The sequence below is a fragment of the Mus caroli genome, chromosome 8 (genome assembly GCF_900094665.2).
Source record: "Mus caroli chromosome 8, CAROLI_EIJ_v1.1, whole genome shotgun sequence".
NCBI classification, from domain to species: Eukaryota; Metazoa; Chordata; class Mammalia; order Rodentia; family Muridae; genus Mus; species Mus caroli.
Window position 1 is genome coordinate 80071201 of NC_034577.1, and position 25387 is coordinate 80096587.

Genomic DNA, 25387 nt, shown 5'->3' on the forward strand with positions numbered 1-25387 from the left:
CCCAAAGCCTTGTTCAAGTAATACATTAATGGGCCAGGACTATTTGCATGGGGAAACTGAACTTACACTCAGATTCCATGGAACAATCTCTTGTGGGCTGGGCACTGCTTGGCAGGCTGTAGATACTCAGATATACTCAAAGAATATCTGAGGTTTGGAAGATCCCGGTGGCGTGGAGAAACGGTCACAGGTGTGCAGGGGGCTGGGATTCAGGCTCTGTGCCTTTCAGCCCCAGTTTCTGTTCTGGGTCTTTGCAGAAGGCTTTGGGTTGCTTCTCCCTTGCTCTGTGAGCAGTGCCTCACCTTTCTCCTAAATCATGTCTGTGGCAATCCACCTAGCTTGGCCTCCCGAATGCCGAGACTGAAGGCACGTGCTCCCATGCCTGGCTCAAACATTTTAAGTGCATGTATGAAAATGTCACAATTAAAATCCTCTGTTGCTCGGGTATGTCGTTGGGTGAACGTGGCTGGTCAGGAGCTCAGAGTGCCTGTCCCCAGAGCAGGATGGCAGTGTTTGTCTCTGCCCACTTCACGGTGCTTCATTCATAGGCCGTCTCTCTCTAGCCAGTGTGAGCCAGTCTTAGCAGTTCAAGCTTCTGCCTCCATCTGAAAGCTCCAGAAAATTCCAGGATACAATCCCATCATTTTGACCCGGGCCATATACTTTCCTGCAGAGTTGAGTCACCCTGGCCCTCTGTCTCATGCTATGTCCCTTGGGTATGTCAATAAGAGAAGTCCATAGGGATTGATGGGAAGGCTGCACGTGCTGATGAGTAGGTAGAGCCTAAAGTGTGCGTGGGCCAAAGACTCACCAAACAAAGGATGGCTAGAAGTTGGGGACAGGGCTACCAGGTAAAGTAGCTAAGCTTTGGGGAGAAATATGGCTGGCCATTGGGTTTCAGAGAGCCTGGGTGGTTTGCCATTTTCCCCATGTGGCCCACAGGAGCCTCCTTCCTTCCCAGCTCCCAACCTCTGCATGGGGCTACCAGGAAATCCCTCCCACTCAGAGTGCTGATGGCAGCCCTCTGAAGCCCATGTAATCTCTACCTTGGATGTGTGCCCTTCGTCCTTTCTGTTGGGCTAGTGTAGCCAAAGTTCCCAGGTCAGAAACTCTCCCTTGATTTGCATGGAATATAGAAGGCTAGTCCTGGATTTGATTCCCAGCACTGCAAATAACACACCCAAACAACAGATGATTTTAATTGTGACATTTTCATATATACATTTGAAATGTTTGAGCTAAGCATGGTAGCATATGCCTTTAATCCCAGCACTTGGGAGGCCGAGCTAGTGGAGGCCAATCTGGTCTACATAGCAAGTTCAGGCCAGCTAAAACTACAGTGAGACCCTCTTTAAACAAATGAACAAACAAATAAAAATAATACAATAGTAATAATAATAATAGTAATACTACTAATAATAGTAATATAATATTTTGATCCTTCTCTTTATCCTCTCTTCACACGCACGCGCGTCTCATTTAATCTTGCCTTCCTATGTGTGGATCTGCCAATTCTAGGGGACACAGAGCTTGGGGTGCAGCTTTGAACTGGGGTTTACATTGTTTTTCCTGTGTAGTGGGGAGGGGGAGTCCCCACCTTGTTTTAGGATTCAATGAGGTAATGCCTATGCTGGTAGCCGAATATGTATGCCTATCTCTATCTCTTTGGACCTAAAACAGCATTTGCAAGTCTCAACTACTGTGGGCTGGGTACAGAGGCTCAGAGGGACCTGTCAACTGGGATCCTGTTTCTCCAGAGTGAGCCTTCCACATTGACAAGTGGGAAGATTGAGGTCTGTGGCAAGCCCTGTGCCTTCCCTAGTGTCCTGGAGTGAGTTAGGTTTAAGTGTTTATACACTCACCTAAGCACCCCTAACTTTAAAAAAAAATATTAATTATTTTTTTATTTACATTCCAAGTGTTGCTCTACCTCCTAGTCCCTCCTCCCAGAGTTCTTCTCCCCCATCCCCTCTCCCCTTTGCCTCTGAGAGGGTGCCCCTCCCCTAGCATCTCCCTTCCCTGGGGCAAGAAGTCTCTACAGGATTAGGCGCATCCTCTCCCATTGAGGCTAGATAAGGCAGTCCTCTGGTATATGTACAGGGGTTCTGGGGCCTCCAACCAGCCTGTGTATGCTCTTTGGTTGGTGGCTGAGTGTCTGGGAGTTCCTAGGGGTTCAGGTTAGTTGACACTGTTAGTCTTCCTATGGAGTTGTCATCTCCTTCCATTCCTTTAATCCTTCCTCTAACTCTTCCCTAGGGATCCCCAATCTCAGCCTAATAACCCTAACTTATTTGATAATGCTCACTGCCTCTGTGAGCAAGGCCAAGCCACAGAAGGTGACTCACCTGTGTATTGTAGCTATCTCAGGGGTTCTCTGCTCTCTAGAATCCTCCCAGGCCCCCGAGCCCAGCCATGGTGCTGCTGCCCACTTGGCTGCCCCCTGAGCTGGGGTGGTGGGTATTGTTTCAGCAGAAATGTGAACTGGTGTTTTGCTTTGAGTGTATTAAGACACAAAGTCCCTGTGGTTAACAGCAAATTAATCACTGTGCCCGGGAGGACTGCCTGGGGTAGACATGACTTCATGGGCTTGTCAGAACGTCTGCCTTGGCTGTATTTCATTCTCCAAGGGTTTTGACTTTCAGAAAAGGAGCTGCAGATAGAGTTACCAAGTTTTACAGAAATATTTTTACTGGGCAGAGGTTGCTTTATGGCGAGAGCCAGTTATTTCAGGAGACAAGCAAAGAGCCCTTTATTCTCACGTTCTGTGGGAGGAAAATGTTATGTTGGAAAGCTGGCTTCTTGGATGGGCCACTGGGGAGGCCGGACTGCATTTCTAGAGTGGGAGTGGGTGCCAGGAGATGGCATGGGGTGGGGAGGGGGAGGGTGAACATGCAACCATGTTCTCTTCTCCTTTGGGGGGGAATTTAGGGCTATGCAACTTAAGGGTGTCAGGCAGGGATGGAGACAGGCCGAGCTGGAAGATGGAGCCAGAAACTGGAGGAGGGTACACCAGCAGGGAGGGCCCAGATGAGATCTGGAGGTCTTGTCCGATCTGGTGCTGTCTTTACAGTCATGAGACTCAGGCTTATCTGTCATCTGGAGACAGCAGCAGTACCTGCCTCACGGTATGTCCTCAGGACGGAGGGTTGTTATCCTATGGTTGCTATCTCTTTTATCCCACCCTTGATGCTGAGGGTAATGGTTCAGAGGCAGGGAACACGACTTCCTCTCCCCACACTACTGAGTCAGCTCACCCCTCCTCTTCCCATTATCAGGGCCTATGTAGTGAGAGATTTGAACTCTGGGTTAGCTACCCTTGGGACTTGGAGATTCACGGGACTCATTCTGCTGTTCCAGCTCCAGCTGGTGTCCTGGTTCCCAGAAGAGACCCTTCTTTTTTCAGAAATGTAGGGGAAGATGAGCCTGCATGTGCTCAGAGTGGCTTTGAGCCTGCGTATAAGGACTGCTTGCTCCCCTTCCGATGAGGAAGAAGGATGCCTGCCAAAAGTTTTGTTTGTGTCTGGAGCGGCCTTGTGCCCGATAAGGACACGGCATCTTTGCTCCCTCCTTGCTCTGGACCATAATCCCTTTTAAGTTGGGCAGTGGGGAGGGTTGATTTATTTCCTTATCCTCCCCACCTCCCTCTCGTTATTTAGAATGTGAGGGAACGTTTATCTGGTTTTCCGGGAGATCTGTCTCTTCAGCTCTGGAATTGCATCCAAGTTTACAGAACGGAGTCTGTGCCCAGAGCCTTCTGGTAAATATTTTGGGAAGTTGAATTCAGCTGGCATCATGGCTCAGGAGTGGGTAGTGGGTACTGTTCAGGACTAGATGGTTGAATCTGGACCCTTCTCACACAGTGCCTGTGAGCAGGCTAGTGGTAAGACATCCGGGTCAGCACCAGAATTCCCACTTCTACCTGGCTCCATTTGTACCAGGCAGGCCTGGTCCCATGTGTGCCCTGCCTTATCCTGGGGACCTGCTTCCTTCTTCCGGACCAGGACACTGAGATACCATGTCCCTCTCTCTTCTGGAAGCTCTCCCTCAGCTGACCCTCCTCCCTTAGGGAAGCTTTCACACTGCTTTGCTGATGTTTTCTGGGGTTGTCCGAGTCAGAAGGGTGTGGATGATATGCAGGTCCTCGGTTCCCCAGCGGTAAAATGAAAGAGTCAATAAGAACTCTCCTGGTAATGAGAATTAAAACAGGCAAGCAGGGAACCTCAGGGCCTGGTGGCCAGTAGCTTTTAGTAAATATAGCCTTCCTGTGACATTGGTCCCTGGGGCGTCTCCTCAAGTCCCTTATACAAAATGACAAGATTAGCATGTAATTTAGGCACACCACACCCTCCTATTCTTTTAACCATCACTGAAGATTTGTAATGCCTGAGACAAGGAAATGCCTGAAGCGATTGTCTCCCTGTGTTTAGGGCTAGCGATAAAGACAGTGAGTGTGAAGACAGCGTGAGTGTGCTCTCAGAGAAGCCACTTCCCCAGGGTCTTCCCTGGTTGGTCTCAGGCTGCACTGCAGTTCTGCTCTTCCCTGCAGAGATGTCCTGCGTTCCTTGTATCTACCCAAGAACTGGTCCTCATGTTGTCTTGCACACAACGGGTGCTAAGGACCAGAGTGGAACCTGCCAGTTAGGACTTGATAGAGACTCTCTATCCAGGGTTCTTAGGTGTCAAAGGTCCCTTAGAGCTTGACTATAGAGAGTTTTAGGGAAGATACACAGCCTTGCTTTAGCAGAGTGGCTGGAGTCTATGGGCCCTGCCAACTATGAAGACCTCCTCTGTCTTCTGCAGGGTTGATGGGCAAAGAAATATGGCTGACACAGGGTGCAGTGGCACAGGGTATCCCAAAGGTTTTGTGTGGGAAGGAAACATGAGAGTTCCTAGTTAACAATTTTAAAAAGATGTATGTTTACTATTTTTGCAAACTTTTATTGATTTTTTGTGAGTTTCATATCATGTGCCCCAATCTTGCTCATCTCCCCATCCTTCCATATATGCCCTTGTAACTCCCCACATTAAACACACCCACAACCAACCAACAACAACAAAGCATAGAAAACATCTTATCCTGGAAGCTGTGGTGTGTCACAGTGTACCCACAGTGTATCCCTCTCTCCACGCATCTTCACTTGCAGATGTTCATTGTAATGAGTCGTTGGTCTGGCTCGAGATCTCTGGCTTCTATGACCTCCATCAATATTGGATCGTCACTGGGACTCCTCCTGGATATCCTGTTGCATTGTGTCATGAAGATCCTGTAGGTTTTGATCCGTAGAACTGATCCATTTCACACATCCCAGCGTCAACTCAGAGCCCTTGGTCTGGGCCTGGGTGGTAGCTGAGCTGGTCAGCCTGCTGGCTGTCTCTTATCTGTACCACCAGGGTGAGCTCTCCAGCACTGCTCTGGGTCGGCCACCCAGTGCTGCCATCACTGTCAGAAGTCAGGCTCAGCCCTCCTGCTCTCATGTCCTTGGTCCTGCTCACCTGCACCCCCTCCTCCAGAGCAAGCTCCATTGTGGTGCCCAGTCAGGATGCTGGCCCCACTCTCCAAGTGCTGCAGCCTGTGAGGGGCTGGGCCAACTCTCCCACTCTCCCACTCTCAGGGCTGGTTTACCCATGCTTTTGCCATTAGTACCCATGCCTTTGCCATCAGGGCCAGCTCCACTGTGTGGCCCAGGCATGGTTCAGGGCCTGCTCTTCTGGGTACTACAGCTGGTGAGGTGCAAAGTCAGATCTTCTGTTCTCATGACCCGAGACCAGCTCTCCCAGCTACTGCAGGTGTCGAGGCAGGTTGAGGTGGAAGGCATCACCCACACATCCATGCCACCTCATGCCAGGGTTAGTCCTCCTGTGCTCTCAGCCTCAGCTCACCCGTGCCCACTCCATCAGGGCCAGCTCTTCTGTGCTACCCAGACAAGGTACAGGACCCAGGAGTGCTGCAGTTGGTGAGGGGTAGGGCTAGCTCTAGCTCTCCTGAGCTCATGACTGTGGGCAGCTTTCCCGACTGCTGGGGGTGTCAAGGGGTAGGAAGGTTGGGGGCATCCTCTTTGTGCCTGAGCCACCCTATGCCAGTATCAGAGTCAGTTCATATTCTTATCCTAGGGGCCAGCTCACCCATGACCCTGCCACCAGGGTCACCTCCACTGTGCTGCCTGTGTGAGGGACAGGGCCCACTCTGCTGAGTGCTGCTGCCAGGGAGAGATGGGGCAAGATCTCCAGAGTGCAGCATCCAGTGAGGGGCGGGGCCAGTTATGCACATCTTCTGGACACCCACAGTCTCTGGAGGTTGCCCCAACCATGTTCTCTAGTGGTAATATGAGTATGGACATCAACACCAACCCCTGCTGTTGTCTAGCCTTGGATTCCATCATGGCCCTCAGCAGCAGCTTGGGCTGGACCTTACCATGGCCTCAGGTGGCAGGGCTCGTCTCTCACAGCTGGCTGCTCCTCTCCACCCTTGAGTCTCCAGATCCATCTCCTTCATCATGTTCAAGCTGTTCCACTTCTCTGTCTCTCCCACCTGACTACCATATGCTCCCACACTATGATGGGTCCCGCTGCAGGCTGGCCACACGGCTGGTGGGCCCCTGGGTGACATCCTCCATCTGTGCTATGTGGTGTGGTGGCACACAGGTGATATGTCCCGCATATGCTGTGCACTGGATGTCGTGTTGAAGGGTGGCATAGTGGTCCACAGGTCTCTGTGTGTCTTCCTCTTCCCATGCTGTGCTGCCTGAATTGGATTTGATTTGGTTTTTAGGAGTCCTAGGCATAAGCCCGCTTTGGCCACCAAGCCAGGCATCAAGCTAGGATAAACAGAGGACTGTCATCTGCTCTCCCCCTGACTGACATAAGAACAACACCACTAACGAGGTGTCCCTTTGCCCATTTCATTATTTTTACCACTTGTGTGCATATTCACAGGAAGGCAGGTGCTCCTGAGGACCACCTCAGTGGGAACTGAGCTCTGGTCCTCTGCAAGAGATGTCTGTGCCCTCAAGTACTGAGCCATCTCCCTACCCCCAGCCATTCCCCTGCAGTAACGTTTGTTTTAAAATAATCTTTTATATGTGGTGATACTTTTGAAATGTAAATATTTGGATATGCTGGCTTTAGTAACGTCAGAATTAAATTCACTTAAAAAAAATGTAGCTTGTAGGAATTTGAACTTACATCCCTCGTGTTTTCTTGGACAGCACTACTGTCTACTCAGTACTGTTCTCAAAGAGGCTAGCTGTTGTCCCCAAGGCAGTGAAGGTTGATTCTTTAGACTTTAAAGATCTTATTCTCTTAAACTGTAAAGGACGTGCCATTAGTGAACAAATGCTCTGTCACCTGTGGCATTAACATTTTCCGAGGGAGGGTGAGGATGTGAACCGGGGCTTGTACGGGGGAGGGTGGACAACGAGAAGCAGGGCTTCCACAGTCAGGCCTGACACTGGTGTCACCCCCACCACTCATTAGTTGTGTGACTTTGGGCATATACCCTCTCATCTCTCTACATCTGTGCTTATCCAGACCCTGACGTGAGGACAGAGCTCTGGAGTAGGCAGCTCTGAGTCCCTCGGAAAGATGGCAGCTCTAGGCAGTTACTCACAGTGTATACATAAAGGTCTGAAGGGAGGACTCTGCTTCCCGAGTGACCACATCTGTTAGCGTCTGTGTTCTCATATGGGGAATGGGTTGCTGAGAGCATTTGTGGGAAGGTTCTGCACATCGCTGGGGTATTTCTAGAGATTTCCACACTTGGCTCAGACAGAACCTCCTGGCTGTGTTCCATCCAGCTCTCTGGGCCAGGATATGCTGGCGATTCTCCCCAGGGCTGCCTTCAATGGGAGGGCTGTGTAAGGGTGCAGAAGGGGACCACTGACTGTTGACTGTTCTGTCCAGAAGTTGGATTCAAGGTCCTTATCAAGGCTTTGAGAATTGGTGGTGACTTGGACCCTGTCCTGGAGATGCAGAGGCGGCCTCACAGTATAAACGGGCTATACGCTGCTGTCACTTACGAGAGACCAACCCTGTGCCTCCTGCGGACACGTGATCTGGAGCTAGCCAGATCACAGCACATCCAGGAGGAACACAGTCTGCTGTCCAGAGCCTGGTGGAAGCAGGGCATGTGTGTGTATCAGGCTTGTAGGTTTCGGGAAGGGAGTTAGTTCCAGTGTCTGCAGGCTTCCTCCCTTCACACATAGGAACCCAGCCTGTCCAACCTAGCCCTCTGTGTCTGAGAGGCCTGACTGGGCTCAGACCTGGCATTGCTCCTGATTGAGCAACAGATGGCCACACTGTTCCCAGCCTAGAGTCAGCCACTGTCATATGGCCCATAGGGGGCTCTTCTGTCCCCACCTGCATTCCAGGCAGGCCACATACACAGTACAGAAAGGCACCACCACTGGGTGTGGAACACATGCCTTTAATCCCATCCCGGCATTTAGGAGCCAGAGGCAGGAGGATCTCTGAGTTCAAGCCAACCTGGTCTATGGAGTGAGTTCCAGGACTCAGGAACACAAGAACAAACAAACAAGAGAAGAGAGAGAGAAACAGACAGAGGCAGGCAGGCATGCATGCACCATGTCACTTTCCCCTGTCACTTGCATCTCTGACGTCTGTGACGAACTTCTCTCCTGCCCCTCCCTAGAGCCTGTTCCTTACTCGCTCTGCCCCAGACCTCCTGGCCCCGCCTCTGAGCCTCTGCACATGCTCCTGTCTGCTTGAGATTCTCACTTGCTTCCCTGACTCTTCCCTGCCCACCCTTTGGGGGTTTAGCCGGAGCAGCTTTCCCCAGAGCCTGAGAGACAGTGCGTCCTTATCAGACCTTCCTCTCCACTTCTCTGTGGTCGTCACCACTGGCTGCATGCACGCACGACTTCTTCCTGTGACAGCTAAAGAAATGTCCACTGTGGAACTGTCCACTCTGCTGCCTTCAGTTTATCGCCACTAGGCCCACGAGAATCCTGGACATGTAACAGGAATGGATTTGTACTTAGGAAATGAACTTGCTTTGCTGTGTGTCTTTGTAAGTGCAGTTCCCCCTCTGTGCTCCTGACTAAACTTTGGGGGTGGTAGATTTTGGGGTTTCTGTGGAATGCCCTGGGCTTTCAGCTCAATGGGAAGTGGCTTGCCATACCTGTCCTTTGTGCTCTAGATGAGTAGGAAGTGTGTGTCAGGGTCAGCTGGTTGACCCGTGGAGACAGAAATTTGGAGGGCACCAGTAAGCCCATAGCCCATGGCTCTTCACTGGCATGGCTGTATTATAACCACGGTGCAGACCTCCCCACACAGAAGCAGAAAGAGGACTCTATACTTGTATATATTTAAATCCAAAGCTTGCTGCCTGTTAATGCAAGCTTAGGCAGTTTTACTGTCTTGAGGTCTCAGTTTTCCCACCTGTGAAATGGGGCTGTCAGTGGACCTCCTCTCCTTGGGCAGTGGTGTACATAAGGTGTTACTCCAATGGTCATGTAAACCCCAGGTGCTCAATAAAGCTGTCCTTGTGACCACATGCTATTTCCTTCTGTGTTTCACCTGCTCCTGCCCTTTAGATCTCCGACCTTCAGGTCTCCCTCTGGTCATCAGGTAACTCAAGGTAGAAAGTGGCTGAAGAGCCTCCTTGTGCTAAAGTAGCTGTGTGGGCAAGTCTATGTTACTTTTAAAGAAGACAGACTTATTGAAATAGAACCTCACGTTGTACTGATACGTGTGTGCTCGTGAGTGTGTGTCTGCCGTGGTATGCGTGTAGAGGTCAAAGGACAACCTTCGGCATTGGTCTCTTCTCCCATTGTGAGGGGTGGGATTGAACTCAGGTTGTACGGTTTCGGCAGCAAGCATCTCTACCCTGTAACTCGCCTTGTTGACACAGAGAGCTTGATTTTGATCCATTGACATTAGCTTGTGCCTTATAGGATCACACTTGAACTCTGTTGGTCTCTGCCCCTGAGCCCTCCCTAGCAGCTCCACATGGATGCAGGAGGGTGAGGGCCAGCCCTGAGGGTGGGGCTGAGTTCAGGGTAGGTAGAGTGTGCAGAGCGAGGAGGCTGTTCACATCAGTGCAGACCAGGAGGAGGGAGGAGGAGGTCGCTAGGAACCAGAGCAGGTATAGTCTTCAAAGGCCTGGCCCAGTGCCCTACTAACCCTGTTCAGGCTCCTCCTCCTTGAGGTTCCACAGCCTCCTCCAAAGTGCCAGCAGCTGAGGCATGTGTGTAACCTGAGCCTGTGGGGATGCTTCCAAGTCAAGGCATGGAGGCTGGGGATGTCAGGGTAGGGGTTCTGGGCCCTTCCTATTCTCTGCTGCTCAGTGGAGGTTTGCAAGAAGGAAGACCACCCAGAGGAGCAGCAGGGCACTGTTGTCACCAAGTGGGGGGCAGGCTGAATGGCCTGAAACAATGGCCGCATATGGTATGTATCTGGAGAGGACCTGGGGACAGCCTTAAAACCCACAGACACACAGTTGCACAAACACATGCATAAAAAGAGTGCACATGGCTGGGAAGATGGCTCGGTCAGGAATGTGCTTGCTAAGCAAGCAGGAAGACCTGAATTTGGATTCCCTAGCACCCGTATAAAACAGCAACAAAAGGCTAGGCCTGTAGCACAAGCTACAGAAAGGCAGAAGAAGGAGGCTCCCAGGAATGCTTGAAGAGTCTTGCTGAATTGGTGAGGCCTGTCTTAAAATTCAAATGGGAAGCAATGGAGGCAGACACTGAGCTTCAGCACACATGCATGTACCATCCCCTCAATAAGCATTCACATACACCACACAAACAGAAACAAAAGGCATGTGCGTACACATACATCCTAACACGGTGTACCTTTTTATACCATTCCAAAGTGGGCATTCTCGCTTCCATTTCACAGACCACAGAACTGAGGCACTGGGTGACAGAGTGCCCTTTTCCTGGATCAGTCAGTGTAGACCCTGATCGGGTGTGAACCCTGGGCTGCCTATGCCCATCCTGTCTCACTACTCTACTTAGGGGTCTCAGTTTTCTCAGCTAGCAAATGGGTAGACTTGCCCAGCCTGGGTAGACAGTACCTGGAGAATGAAGGAAGGGGGAAGATAGGAAAGGGGTATGAGTCACCCACAAGTTGAAGCTGGGGCTGAAGGGCCCTGGGAGCTGGTTTAGCTCGGTTGCCTTCTCTGGGCCTCTCTGGCTGGGCCGTCTTTCCCCGGAGACTAAATTTAGGATTCCTTGGGGCCAGGCAGTCCTTGTCTTGTTTTGAGAGAGGCTCCATTTTGTTCCTCCTGCTGCTGGTGGTGCTGGTGGTGACCACAGCTCAGTGATCGCTTTGCCTGGTCTCTGCTCCCCAGAACTGGCCTCAGTTGATCTTGTTGGAGCTGTTTAGTAGCTGGCCTCACAGGCCTGGCCTTTTGTGGACAGGAGGAGCTGTAAGAGTTGTGCCAGGAGCCCCCCATGTCCCGCCTCGCTGCTTCTCAGGCAGAGGCCCTTGGAGGGAGCCGCTAGGGTTTTCTTTGGCATCCACTGAGCAAATGGCTCCGTCTCTCTCTTTTCTTCCGAGCCCTGTAAAAATAAAAAGTTAAAAGGCCTGAAGTTTGAACAGTAAAACTAAAGACACGAAACCAAGCTGTTTCCATGCGGGAGCCACGGACGGCGAACACCCAAGTTTGAAACTTCCTCTCCTCGGGATTTATGGATGCCTCGGAAACTTTCCCCCCCTTTTTTTCCTTTAAACATCAGATCGGCTCAGGGTGCGCTCGCAGAGGGTAGCCTGGCGCTCCTCACAACTTGATTTGATGCAGCTGGGTCCTGTAAGGACTTCTGAGGGCCATGCTTCAGAGGCCTGCAAAGCTGTTTCAACACTCAGTAAGTGGGATGGTTGTGTGTGTGTGTGTGTGTGTGTGTGTTTCTAAGCCAAGAAGTGTAGTCTGAGATTTATTAGGCTCTTCTGCCTCTCCACTAGTAACCCAGATTCTGCCTCTGCAGCTTTGAGGGCAGGAGGGATGATGAGAGAGCCTTCCTGAAGGAGGCCTGTCCACACTAAATGCTCATGTACTTATGGGCTGGTGTCATTTGCTCCACAGAGTGCCACTGGCCCAGGCCTGCGGCAGAGCATCAGCACGAGGTGGTCATAGTGAGGGAGAAGGTAGGGAGGGGGGAGGTGCCACCCACTCAAAGTTGACTTTGGACTTCCGGGCCTGGGCTCCTGGGAAATGGTGTAGGACAAGGGTTGGCAGGGGAGAGAGGAGTGGTATCCCCAGAAGTGGGTGGCACCCTCACCTGCCTGTCTTCTTCCTCGACCATGGGTCACAGTGTGGCCTTTCGGGAACTTGATGTCAGGAAGTAGACACTGCTTTTCCTTGTGGAACCAGCAGAGAGCTGGTGGAGGTGGCAGAGCTGGTGGAGGTGGCAGCTCGTGTCACACCTGTGTGTTTTATGGCTCTGACTGCATAAAACAATTTAATTGCGTTTGGAGCATAACCTGTAACCTGTTCTGTGGGGAAGGTGTGGGTCTAGTGTGCGAGAAGCTGTATTCCATCCCCAGCATGAAAAAAATGTGAATTGAATTAGTTACCCAAATTTAACAAATGGAGAGAAAGCAGCAGGTTTAGGTTTTGGCCTGGGCATCTGTCTTTGTGCTCATTGTAGCAGGGTTGACAAGGGGAGCCTGAGCCATTGGCTAGTGCTCTCTGCCCGGCCTGGGTGGAGTACCCTGGTATAGCTGGTGGAGAGGAAGGGGATTCTCTAGTATCCTACAATGCCAAGGATAGCCATCCATAACAGAATGCTTTGGTGCCTAATTTCAGAAGGGCCAAGGTAGAGAAGCCTACTCTGGGGTTCACCTGGCACCCCACTTGGCAGCAGAGCCTGCCATGCCCATCCCCCTCCCCAGGCTTCAGAATTTTCTCAAAATTTGGAATTCCTACAATTGGTAGCTTAGCCTCTTGGTCTCTAGCTGCCTCTTATTCAAAATTGGGATTATATACTTATTTGACCCCTCTCAGGGCCCTCCTACCCTTGCCTTGAACACGTTATGGGTTCTTGGTAACTGGCAGTTGTGTGTATTGCACAAGTGGGCCCATATTAGAGCCTGGAGGAGCCGCTCTCTGTGGCCAAGTTCAGTGACATGAAGGCATTTGGTCACTTCTCCCCCAGGGGATGAGAGACTCCAGACATGAGAATCCCTGGCTTTAACACGTGTAGATTCTTTGCCAAATTGCTTCGATTGTGCGGTAATAGAACGGGAGGGGATTGGATCTGCCTGTTCTAACATTTCAGGGCTAGATTTAGGGTGTGGAGTCAAGAGACACCCACATTAGCCAACCATAAAGATCTGGATGGTGCATTAGTTCCTGCAGGAAGCTCAGGAAATGTTAAGGCTTTGATGATATAATATTGCTAGTTCTTGTTTGCTTTGATACACTATTCGCTACAATCTTGATACAATATTGTTACAGAGTAATAATCTCGTCCTCTATCCTGGCCCTTCCTCTGGCAGCCGCCTGGCTGTGGGTTCAGTGTCTGTCTCAGCAGATACCTCCTCCCCATTTCTCTGTAAGTTGCTCGTGCTGGGGGTGTGTGTGCTTGTTGAGGACAGAGATCAGCCTCAGGTATCCTTCCTCGGGTACAGTCCACCTTGTTTTGTTTGTTTGTTTGTTTTCTTTTAAAGATAACTCTCCCTCTCCCAGGAATTGGGGCTTGCTTCTTAGGCCAGTAAGCTCCAGGAATCCACCTGTCCATGCTTCCGGAGTACCAGGGTTACACGCCTGTGCCTGCAGTGCTAACTTTTTACATGGCTTCTCGGGGTTGAATTTCAGGCTTTATGCCTGTGCAGCAGAGGCTTTATCAACGGAGCCATCTCCCCGCACCTGGAAGTCCCTTTTGATCAAGGCAGGCAGAACTGGACCCTGGAGTTTGGGAGCTGACCTTGTTCTGGGAGGGCTGCAGGGAGGAGGTGGGAGCCGATCCCCTCTAGTAGGTTTTTCCTTTGCTGTTTCTTGCCTTGAGCTCTTCTCTGCCACTGAGGAGTTGTCTCTCCACCCCTGGTATTTTTCTTCCCTTTTGCTCTGGTTTTAGATGAACCCAGCACTAGCACAAATAAACCTTGGCACTGCAGTGGCCCAGTACATTAGAATTTTATCATGCACCAGACCCAACAAGCAAGTGTGTGGATCAAAAGGTGGCTTTTGGCCTCTAAGTGATTTGGTGGCCCAGGTGACTTCCATCTTGTGGCTCATTCTGCTCACTTTCAGTTGCCAGATCTCTTCATCTGCTTGGATTCATGACCACCAGGTGCAGGTCCCATTTCTGCCCAGAGTCCCCGAGTGGAAATTAATGCCAGCCCCACTTAGAGGAAAGATGGGCTAGGTGGTGGTCCATCTGAGCCTGCAGCTTATGAGAGGAAGCAGGGATCATGGGGCTGCAGTTACTTCTTCTCAAGACCCAGCTTGGTACCCTTTGCAGATGTCTGACCTCCTCTGTCACTTTCTCAGCAGCCTGTGTCTAACTACATTGTAGGAGGCTCTGCCTCGTCTACCACACTGTGTGGCATTGCTACTGAGGCCTGGTGATACTTTGCTGTGGGACTCACTCTCCACACTCTGGGCACCCTCCATACGCATACCATTAGCACTGTGTGTGTCAGAACTGGCTAACGGTTTGCTATGGCATCACTGTTAGTTTGGGTCCCTATGGTAATGCCTCATCTTGAAGGAAACCTGTTTCTCTCTGGAAATGCAGATACCATTGGGACTCCCTGGAAAATTAGTTTATATCCATGACCTTGGATTTAAGATTTAAGGCTACACATCCCTGTAATCCCAGCAGTAGGAAGACTGAGACAGAAGGATGATACAGGAGATCAACCTGTGCAACAAGGTGAGGCCCTGTCTCAGAGTGGGGTGTGATGGAGTAGAGTATTGTAAGCCCTGGCCATGTATTACAGTGACCTCTAAGAGGTCCCTGAAAGGTGTTCCCTGTGCATGGTGCTACTGTCTAACCACCTGACCAAGGACAGTGCATGTGTCTCTGTGTGTGTGTGTGTAGTGCCATTGATGGTCTGTCAGGATTTTGTCTGTGTCACTTTGAGTTTGAGAACAAATCATGTTTCTGACAAGTACCTCATGAGTTGCTGTGGCACCATGATGGGTCCCTGTGATGGACTGACCATCTGCGTGCCGCTGTCCTGGCTTGCCCCTTCCCATGTGTGTCAGGAGCGAGCATGGTGTCTGTGGGAGGCAGTCAGGAATGTGGCATTAAAGAAGGGTAGCCTTCTGTCACCTTCCAGCAGAGGTTTCTAGTTCTTCTCGCCTCATGGGAGGATTTCTACCATCAACTCAGAGCAGTTGGATTGAGAGAGCTCGACAAGCAGCAAGTGCCTGCTCTCTGAGTTTGTGGCTCTGTGCTATCGGGCTACACGGAGCTGACCAGTCTTTCCTATTTTTAAAAAAGACTTGTTTATTTTATTTGTATGAATGCCTGATTGGATGTATGTGTACCACGTGCCCATGGAAATCAGAAGAAAGAGTCGACTCCCCTGGAACTGGAGTTACAGATGGTTGTGAGCCACTGTGTGGCTAGGAGTCTCAGGTCCTCTGAAAGTAACCAGTGCTCTTAACCACTAAGCCATCTGTCCAGCCTGCTGAGTCATTTTCTTCTTCATGACAATGTAATGGCTCTTAGTGACTGACTGTGAGCCTACAGGAGCAAATTGGGACCTAGGAAGACAGAATGGTTGTGTATAGGTGTGAATCCCTTATCCTGACTGGCATTAATTTGGAGAGGGCCAAGTAGATCAGGAGGCAGGAGGACCCCTAAGTGCCCAGCAATCAGATGCTGAAGGACCAGAGGCTCAGGGTGGCAGCGGGAGCAGAGGTGGCAAGGTTGCCTGGTGATCACGCCAGAGAGCATTACCTGCCCTGCTATAGAAAGGTGCCTATAGCAGCTATAGAAATGCGAGCCTTGATGTGCAGATCTCCCTGATACGTTTCTGGAAGGCCAGAGTGCGCTGCCTGCCCAAGGATATCTCAGCTAATTAGTCCATTAGAACCAAGTGAGCCTCAGATCTCTCACACTTGGAGCCGATTGCTAATTATCCCTTGATTGCTGTTGTAGTTAACTGATGTAAACTCTCCCAGGCTGCTCAGTGTGGGCATCCTCAGCCAGGTCCAGAGCCTGGCCAAGAGGAGAGTCACTTTTATCTTGGGTGAGAGAGCCTTACTCTAGGTCCCCAAGGAGTCTAGATCTTGCTGTACTCATTTCCAAAGGGAGGTCTTGGCAGAGAACACAGTGCTGCATTGTCTGTAGACACCTGTGTGTGTTGAGAGGGGGTCATTGTTACTCAATAGGCCTTGCAGGAATTCATTCTGGAGGATTCTGGCAGCTGTCCTGGGGGGCTGAGGCCACTGCCTTCATCTTGGGTCAGATGGAAATGTACCAATTACTCACTAAATTGAATTTGCTGTGGGTCTCGATGCAAGCTTTCTGCCTGGTGGGGATGAGGGGACAAAAGGCACTGGGGCTGTGCCTGAGGACCCCCGCTGTAAGGACCTGGGGCAAACCACATGCAGGAGGTCAGAAGTTATGGTCGTTGAACTTGCTGTCCTTGGAAGAATGATTTTTCTCATTTTGAACTTGGGCAGACCTGGAACTATTTTAACCAATAGGAGGAGGCCGTGGAAAGGGATGCCCAGGGAGGCTTGGGAGTCTTCTCCTCTGTGGTCCTGTTGTCCATAGTGGCCAATGGAGAAGCTGAGTCATCTTGCTAGAAGAGCTGTGTGTGGGGACTCCAAGGCTGAATGGAGCAGAGAGAAGCCCAATTATCTCGGCCTTTTAGCTGCCCCAGTAGTGTGCCAGAAACAGAGTGGACCACTTCAGGGTGCCAGTCAGGTCAAGCTCCCAGTGACTCAGCTGGAACCCGCAGCATTGCTCAGCAAAGCCCCGTAGTTCGAAGCATGCAGAGATGGCTACAGGGCCAGGGTAAGCCTCTAGATTCGAAGTGGTTCTTGTACAACAGATCCAAAACCTTTGGCTTCATGTCAGTAGGGTGTGGAAGAAGTATGTCCTGTCACTTGTCCTGTGGAACATGGCAAGTTCCTGAGTAACTGAGTAACCCACGCTTCTACTTCCAGGCTGTGCACGTGTGTGGCAGGCCAACAGCCGTGTGCTAGGGTTGAAGATCATCTCTTCTTGTGATACATGTATAGCCAGGACACACACAAAGCCCTCTGTGGTCTAAGGAGTTTATTCTCCAAGTAGGGAATGGCTGCAGCATCAGAAGTCTGGAGACCTGAGATCCAAAATGCTTCAAAGTCTAAAACTGTGTGTGTGTGCACGTGTGTTTTAGAGGTCTGGGTAGGGGAAACATATGGAAGAGGGAAGAGACAGAAAGAAGGAGAGGGAGGGAGGGAGGGAGGGAGGGGGGGGAGAGAGAGAGAGATAATTGAGATTGATTGATTAACTTCAAGCACCAGTCCTCAGGTACTGTCAAGCCAATTTTCTTTCTTTCTTTCTTTCTTTCTTTCTTTCTTTCTTTCTTTCTTTCTTTCTTTCTTAGGCAGGGTCTTTCATTGGCTGGAGCTGTCCAAGCAGGCCAGCAGTAAGCTTCAGGGCCTCCTTTTGTCTCTCCTTCTCCAAAACTGGGGCTACAGGTGTGAACCACCATTCCTGGATGTTTTATGTGGGCTTTTTTTGGGGGGGGTTGAATTTAGGTTTTCATACTTGTGGGGCAAAAAATTTACAGCCTGAGCTTCCTCCTTATCCCTGAAACCTTTTGAGCATCAGCATTGTGCCACAGTGGGGAAATTTCTCATCATATGGGCAGGTTGTACTTGAACCACAGCACCCTAAGAACACTGAATTAGGCTCCCTTTAGACTATGTATGGAGCATGGATGAGACAAATGAACTTTGTCATGTTTACACATGGGCCTCCTTTCTAGAATATCTACCTACATGGATGTAAACATTCCAAAACAAAGAAATAAAAGATAACAATGCCTCTTAGAGCTGGAGAGATGGCCCAACGGTTAAGGCTGCTGTTGGCTTTCTTCTGTAGTGCCAGAATTGGGTTCTTAGCATCTACACTGAGCAGCTTCAAACCACTTGTGACTCCAGCTCCAGAGGATCTAACACCCTCTTCTGGCTTCTTTGGGTTCCTCTACACACATAGTGGGGACACACATACACACACTTATATTGTTAAAATTTTTAAAGAATAAAACAAACAAATGCATCCACTCATTTAAAGCAAGGGGTGTTCTATCTATAGTGACTGTTTGCCCTGAGGTTTCCAAGGAAGTTTTCCCATTACTTCTTGGCCTTTGGCTAAGATCAAGTGAAAGAGATTTTTCTCCTATGTCAGAAGAAGATGGTCATTATAATTTGTTTAGTTCTTAATTGTTGCTATGTAATAAATTATCCCAATATTTAGTGCTTTAAAACAACATTTGCTCTCCTTCACATGGGCAAACTGGCTGGCTCAGTATCGTTCTAGGTTGCACTATTGTGGGCTGGTCTGGGTTGGGAAGCTGGCTTTGGGCTGATCAGGGTTGGCTGGTCTGGGTGGGGCACCTCTAATGGGGCTGAGGTGGGCTCGTTTAGACTGGTCCAAACTCAACTGGGCTGATCTGGATTGGGCTAGAAGAAGATTGACTTAGACCAGTCACTTCTTCATGTGTGTTTCACAGATGCTTCTCATCACAGTGACAGGCCTTGGACAAAGTGAAGTCCCCTATCCCTTGTCAGGTTTGTACTACTCTTATCCCTGTCCTGCTGGCAGGTCGTGTGGCTAAGCAAAGATGCAGATGTGAAGCTGTTGCAAAGAAAGTGAAGTCAAGATGTGAGCAGATGAGGCTTCTGCCCTGGGGGTCAGCCCCAGCTTGGGGAGAGGTCCTTTACTGCTCGCAGCTCTGGAGTTGGGCAGAGTATTGTTTTAACAACTTTCTGAATGTGGCTTTGGCCATTATTTATCTGGAACCTCAGCTTTCTTCTCTTTGAAGCTTGTAGAGTCGAGGCTGAGAGATGGCTCTGTGGTTAAGAGCACATGTTGCTCTTCCAAAGGACCCGAGTTTGATCCTCATCACCCACATAGAAGCTCACAACCATCTGTGACTTGCAGTTCCAAGGGATACGATGCCCACTTCTGGCCTCCACGAATACCAGGCGTGTATGTAGGGCGCAGATACATGCAAGGCAAAATACTCATACACATACAATTTAAAACAAAACAACCAAACTGGTGTAGTCATAGAATCTGGGGTGTTGCAAGGGTTTTAAAGGAAGGCAAGGGTAAAAGAAGGCATGCAGCAGTGTCTGGCCAGATGATCACGTGGCAGATGGGGACAATTATTCAAAGACCAGCCATCAAAGAAGCCATTGTAGGTCACAGGCACATGGATATTTGGTCTCTATTGGGACCATTTGGTGTCTTTTCTTTGGCCTTCATGGAAAGCCAAGAACCTGAACTATCTTAGGACTCTACTGAGTCCTCTGTGACTGGACAGCAAGGGCTATCAATATCTTCCCTTTCAAACACATTCTGTCACATCTGACTATCTTGAGGGCTCATTGGCAATGTGCATAGCCAGTACTGAGCCTCAAATGCCTCAGGACACACATAATCTCTCTTCATGGAATTCCTTCTCAGGCCTTGGAGAGAGTCCCAGTGGGTAGATGGTAAAACCATTCGTCATTCAGATTTTGACCTGTGACATTAAGGACCAATAAGAGTCACTGAAGTCCAAGTGTTGATACTGAATATTGGGCAGGGGACAGGGTTGAGCTGGCCTTTCCAGGGTGTCTTCTAAGGAGCTCTATGAGGGTGGGAGGAGAAAGGAGTGGTACCCAGCAGCTGGGGTCTGTCAGCATGGATAGCTGGCCAAAGAATTCTGGCCTGTGCCTGAGAAGAGGCTGTCTTGGAAGTATATCCAGGCCTGGAAGGAGCTGAGAGCTCTGGCCAGCAGGCCTGCCCAGGGACTTGGGGCTGGAATGTTGGGAATGGAAAGCTGGCCTGACTTCTAACACTGCGGAGCTGGCTCTCTGGAGGCCTCCCTGCCTCCAGAATCCAGCAGCCAAACGTTTACACAGCCAGGCCTGCCCCTTGCCCTCAAGCGCACACCCTGGGCTCTGTGCTCAGCTGGACCCGGACACTGGGCTTTGTGGCTTAGTCCAGTCTTGATGCTGGACTCCAGGCCTGGATGTTTGGCTCCACAGCTCTGCCTGGCCAGGATGCTGGGGTCTGTGACTCTGGAAGTGCTCTGGGGTTTTGTGTGTTTATTTTTGAGATGGGGTCACCGTGTCGTCCAGGCTGGCCTGAAACCCCTACATGCTAAGGTTGCAGGCATGTGCTACCACACTGGCCTGGCAGTACTGCTTCCTCTCCAGTTAGAGCTGGCAGTGACAGGAAAATGACAGCTGCCATCAAGACAGGCTTGCTTGTGCAGCAGACACAAGCTTAATCATCTACATCTTCATTGGAGCTGACACTTGTTCAAAGCTGCCCTCTGGCCCTTTCCATCTTGATGGGGTGGACTTCTTCAGACCAGCACATCCCTACATGGATGAGAGTCATCTTCAGCGGGACAGAGGCTGAGGCCAACACACTACTCTGTGGGGCTCAGCTCATCTGTGGCTGGCCCTGCCCCAGCCCTGCTACCTCCACACACACCTCGCATACCTGTGTAGTATCTTCCTGCTTTTAACCTCTTAGAAGACAGGCCTCCTGTTGGAGTACCAGAATGGCGCTGTATTACTGAAGATGCTAGTAAATTGGGTCTGCCTCAGCCTTAGCCACTAAGTTTAACAACAGTAGGCTTCTAAACCACAGGCCTGCAGATCTGCTGAGGGCCACCTGTGCCCCGTGTCAGGGATCTGGATGGTGTTTGGGCTGAAGTGTTAAAGACTATCTGCTAAGGCTTCTAAGGCCTTGGATGCTCTCAAGGGCTGTTGACTCTTGTAATATCTTTTAATCTCCTTTGTGTCGCCTCTGGCTTCATCTCAATGATACAGAAAGCATTTTCCTGTCTTTGGTTTGGAGAGGAAAGCCCAACCTGATAAGATAGACTCCTTGATGAGCCAGGAGTTGCTTCCCACGTATCCAAAATAGAAGGCTTCTCACCTTTGCTTGGATGCCTCCTGTGACAGAGAGCAGTTCTTTATGATCAGTCCTTTCCTTGTGGGACTGTCCTGGTTCTTAGGTAGAGATAATTTGGGTCCTCCCTCCCACTAATCTTGTTTTGCTTCAAGAGACAATGAATTGGTCTTCTTCCTCTTCAGAGGAGTCACTCCTCCCCATGGGGAAACAGGCTGCTAGTTATTTCTCCTCTTGGGTCATCAGATTGTCAGCTGCTCCTCGTCCCTATCTTCACCTTCCTGCCAGCTCTGTGTCCTGGAGGGAGTTACTTGGCCTCTCTGACTCTTTGCTTCTTCCTCAATGGGATAGGGATGGCAGCTGGGCATGATGACATAGACTTGTAATCCCGGGATTGGAGAGGCAAAGGAGGATCAGCAGTTTCAGGCCAGCCTGGGCGACATGAAACACTGTTTCAGACAATAATGAATGAATGGATGAACAAACGAATGAAATGGAGATAGCTATAGTTGCTGCGTGTAGCTTTATGCTACTGCCTTTGCTCTGGGATTGGCCGTGTTACCCAGCCCCTCCCCAGCTTCCCTTTTGCTCCAGGGGGTGGGCAGTGCTACCAGCCCCATCTGGCCTCCATGGAATCCTTGGACCACACACACACACACACACACACACACACACACGCACACACACACACACATTTTTACAACTTGCCTTCTTGGCACAATTGCTGGGCACTGATATCTCCTGCCTGGAAAAGCATGTCCTTACCAATTTATTATCTCCATCTCTCCACTTGCCCTAAACTTCAGTGGTTAGTCCCACCTAGTCCCTGTCAAACATCCCTGGCCACCCACCTATAGCAATGGCCACAGGCCCCAGCTCCCAGCCCCACGACCTCACATGGCTGCTGCATTCTTCTCCCTCCAAAGCATGGCAGAAACTCCTCTCTCCTTCCTTGCATATGACTTTTCCTCCTGGCACCCAGCAGTCCTGCCTGTGCTTCCCGCCCAGCAATTGGCCCCTGGCTTTCTTTACTAACAAATCAAGAACCAATTGGGGAACAGGATCTTAGCATCAGAATTGCCCACTTCAGTAGTTCCAACTGTAGACTTTTCATGACTGTCAAATGGGCTAAGACATATAAAGTAGTACCGTGTACTAAGTTGAGAATGCCAGCTCGTCGCTAGACCAGGGCTTCTCCAACTAGAACGTGCATGAGTTGCAGGAGTAATTCATGACTTGCATGAGGATCAGGTGGCAGCCCGACAGATTCCTTAACTCTGTGGAGACTGCTAGGCCTCAACTCAGACTCTGAAGAGAAAAACAGTCTATCTTTTTTCGATGTGAAATTTCATTTTCCAGATGAGGTCACCTCCCATGGTATGGCTGTTGTAGTGTGTGTGTGTGTGTGTGTGTGTGTGTGTGTGTGTGTGTGTGTGTTGGGGATGCTCATGCATGAGTGCATGCACCATCACATGCATGTGGGTAGGCATGTGTGCATGCATGCACATGTTTGCATATGCACGTGGAGGCCCCAAGTTGACACTAGATGTCTGTCCAGATTGCTATCCACATTATTTTATAGAGGATCTTACCCAGAGTTTACCATACTTATTATAATGCAGCTTAGGGTATATTGTTTAAAAGACTAATTATTGATATTAAGGTAATTGTTATTCATTTTCTTGGAATAGTTGGAAGTAGTCACTATAGGCAAGTTGTTCTGCAGTTTGCATGTCTTGATGGATCCGAGAGTCTCTATAGGGAGAGAGAGCTTACTGATTTCCTGGGTAATCTTGACTCTCAACTACTCATCTGAGAGGGAGCGTCTCAATGGAGGAATCCTCCTACGTGGACTATAGTGGATTGTCTTGGTTGTTTAATAATGTGGGAAGGCCCAGCCCACTGTAGGCAACACCATTCCTGGGTCAAGTGGTCCAGGGCTACCTACAACAATGCTAGTTAAGCATAAGCCAGAGAGCAAGCCAGCATCAGCATTCCTCCACGGTTTCTGCCCTGACGTCCATCAGTGATGTATTGTAGCCTGGAAGTGGGAGCCAAATAAACCTCTCTTTCCCTATTTGCTTTTAGCCATAGCGTTTCACCACAGCAACAGACTCAAACTAGAACACCATTTATTTCCTTCTGCAGCACCTGGGATGAATCAAATGACAAACCAGAGCCGCTGGGACCCCAGGGTCCTGAAGGGTGGTACACCTTCTCAGGGATGGTCTATCTGAGTGGCCAGTGGGCGAACCAGCTTCTGACATCTGGATTGTAGGGGTTCTGGTGTCCCACGAGGTCCTGCAGCATGCTTGCTTGAGAAGGAAAACAATTTGCAGAAGGGAAATTCCTGAGAACGGAGAGGCCGACCACTCCAGCCCAGGTTGGCACTGGGATCCTACAGCTGGGGCTCTGCTACCAGCTTGACATATCACCAGGTTGCCCTATTCCAGTGCTGGCCCTAGCTTCTGAGTTGTTTCTGGGGCCACAGAGCTGCTTCAGCTGCACTGGCCCTCAGTTCCCATGCTAGATCACAGCCTTGGGAGAGTGTGGAGTCCTGGCTCAGGACCTGGCCTGCTGCTGCTTCTCAGCCACTTGCTGGAGGGTTTCTTTTTTGTTTGTTTTGAGCAGATCTTGATCTTGATTTCCTCAGGCGGTAGTACCCACCACTTATATCCAGGGCAGAGTTAAACACAGATCCCATTAATGCCCACACTTGAGCCCCTCCTCATATGCTGCTGTATGACTTCACTGCTCAAAAGAAATCTAAAACTGGATGTTATGTGAAGGCCCGCCATCCAGCCACTCAGGAGGCTGAGAGAGAAGACCCATGAGCTTAGGGCCAGTCTGGGAAAATAACCGCAAGCATTTTGGAAGCAGGATTCTCAGCCATGTCCACTCTACCCTTCAGCCTGGAAAGCAGTGGAGGGGTCCTACCAGTGCAGAGATCATCAGCCTGACCTGGCTGTGAGCAAGTAGCTGGCCTCACGCTATAACCCTGCCAAGCTAGAAACAGGTAGAGGCTAGCCCCAAATGGCCACTTGAAGAACCAGGCCCTAGAGATAACCACTTGCCTGGGAGTGGAATCTAGGCTTGGGGTGTTTGTTTCCATATGGGGTGCTGGCCTCCATGAGTGGTCTTCTGTCTTGTTTGCATTCTTGGGCAACAGCTTGGCTGCTGCAGAGTACCGTGTTGCTGGAGGCTGGCCACATCGCCAGCATCACTGGCCTGCGTTTTGAATAGGAGCCAGAGCTAGATGCCGGCAGAGGCCAGCTGGTGCCAGTCCCTGGCCTCACTGTCAGTGAAGACTGTTGGAGGCCCAGTGCTTTGCCTCTGCTGCCCTCCCTGACTCGTGATGCCCCATCCCCAGTCTCTGCCTCTGTCTAGCACCCTACTGATGATGGTTTCTTCAACACAGAAAATTCAGTCTGCATGAAAGAAGGAGGGCCTTTGTTTCCACTGCCAGCTGTGTGTATGTGCGCATGTGCATGTGCATACTAGGCTTGAGTCTGAAGGGCTTCTGGCATAGGGAGGGAGTGAAGCGGGAGACTGGACATACCAGGGCAGAGGGCTGAGCGGGAATGTCATATCTCAGGATGGCTTCTCTGGAAGTCTGCAGGAAGCAATCAGGAAGTGACACGAGGAAGAAGGGAGCACATGTGCAGAGGGCAGGAAGGTAAGGAAGATGGGCCCACAAGGTGGGGGTGACCGCTCAGAGAAGGGGCAGCAGAAAGTGGTGGACATTGTGCCCCCAGGTGAGTTACCCTAGCCAGTGCCAGTCGCTCTTGTGTTCCTTGCCTTGGGCATAATACTTATCTCTCTTGAAGGTGTTCTGCTTAGGGTGCTACATAATCATAAGGACACTGTCATACCTGGGGTGAGTGTAAAGGCCCACACGTTGAGTGCCTGGTCCCCAGGGCAGCCTAGCCGGGGTTCACTAGCAGGAGTCTGAGCCTCACCACAGTGGGGCTCTCTAGCAGATGTGTCCTACCTACATGATGTCTGTCATTCACAAAGTTCATGCTCAAGAACTTCTCAATCAGGTACTCTTCCCCCAGCCAAAGAAATCACAAGAAGATTAATGTTTTAAGAAAGTTTATGACTTTGTATGACATGCATGTGTGGCTCCCCTTGGCTGAATGTGGTTGGTGGCCAGCAGGCTGGATGAGCTTACAAGCTATGAGCCTAAATAAGTTTCTTCCCTTTGTACTTGATATTTGTGACAGTAATGGGAAGTGGTGTGTGTGTGTGTGTGTGTGTGTGTGTGTGTGTGTGTGTGTGTGTGTGTTTATTTATTTATAGCAGGGAAGGCCAAGGCTGAGGCTTCAAGCCCC

At 50.3% G+C, this 25387-nt stretch overlaps 1 protein-coding gene and 1 non-coding gene across 2 annotated transcripts in view; one reads left to right on the forward strand and one right to left on the reverse strand.

Annotated features, from left to right (window-relative positions):
• The window catches only part of Nkd1 (NKD inhibitor of WNT signaling pathway 1), a 73693-nt gene that overhangs the window by 15191 nt on the left and 33115 nt on the right, over window positions 1–25387 (forward strand). The gene's annotated exons all lie outside the window — the stretch shown is intronic.
• On the reverse strand, window positions 6766–6908 carry LOC115031808. Its single transcript, XR_003837470.1, has one exon. It is a non-coding gene; the product is annotated as a small nucleolar RNA SNORA48 (small nucleolar RNA).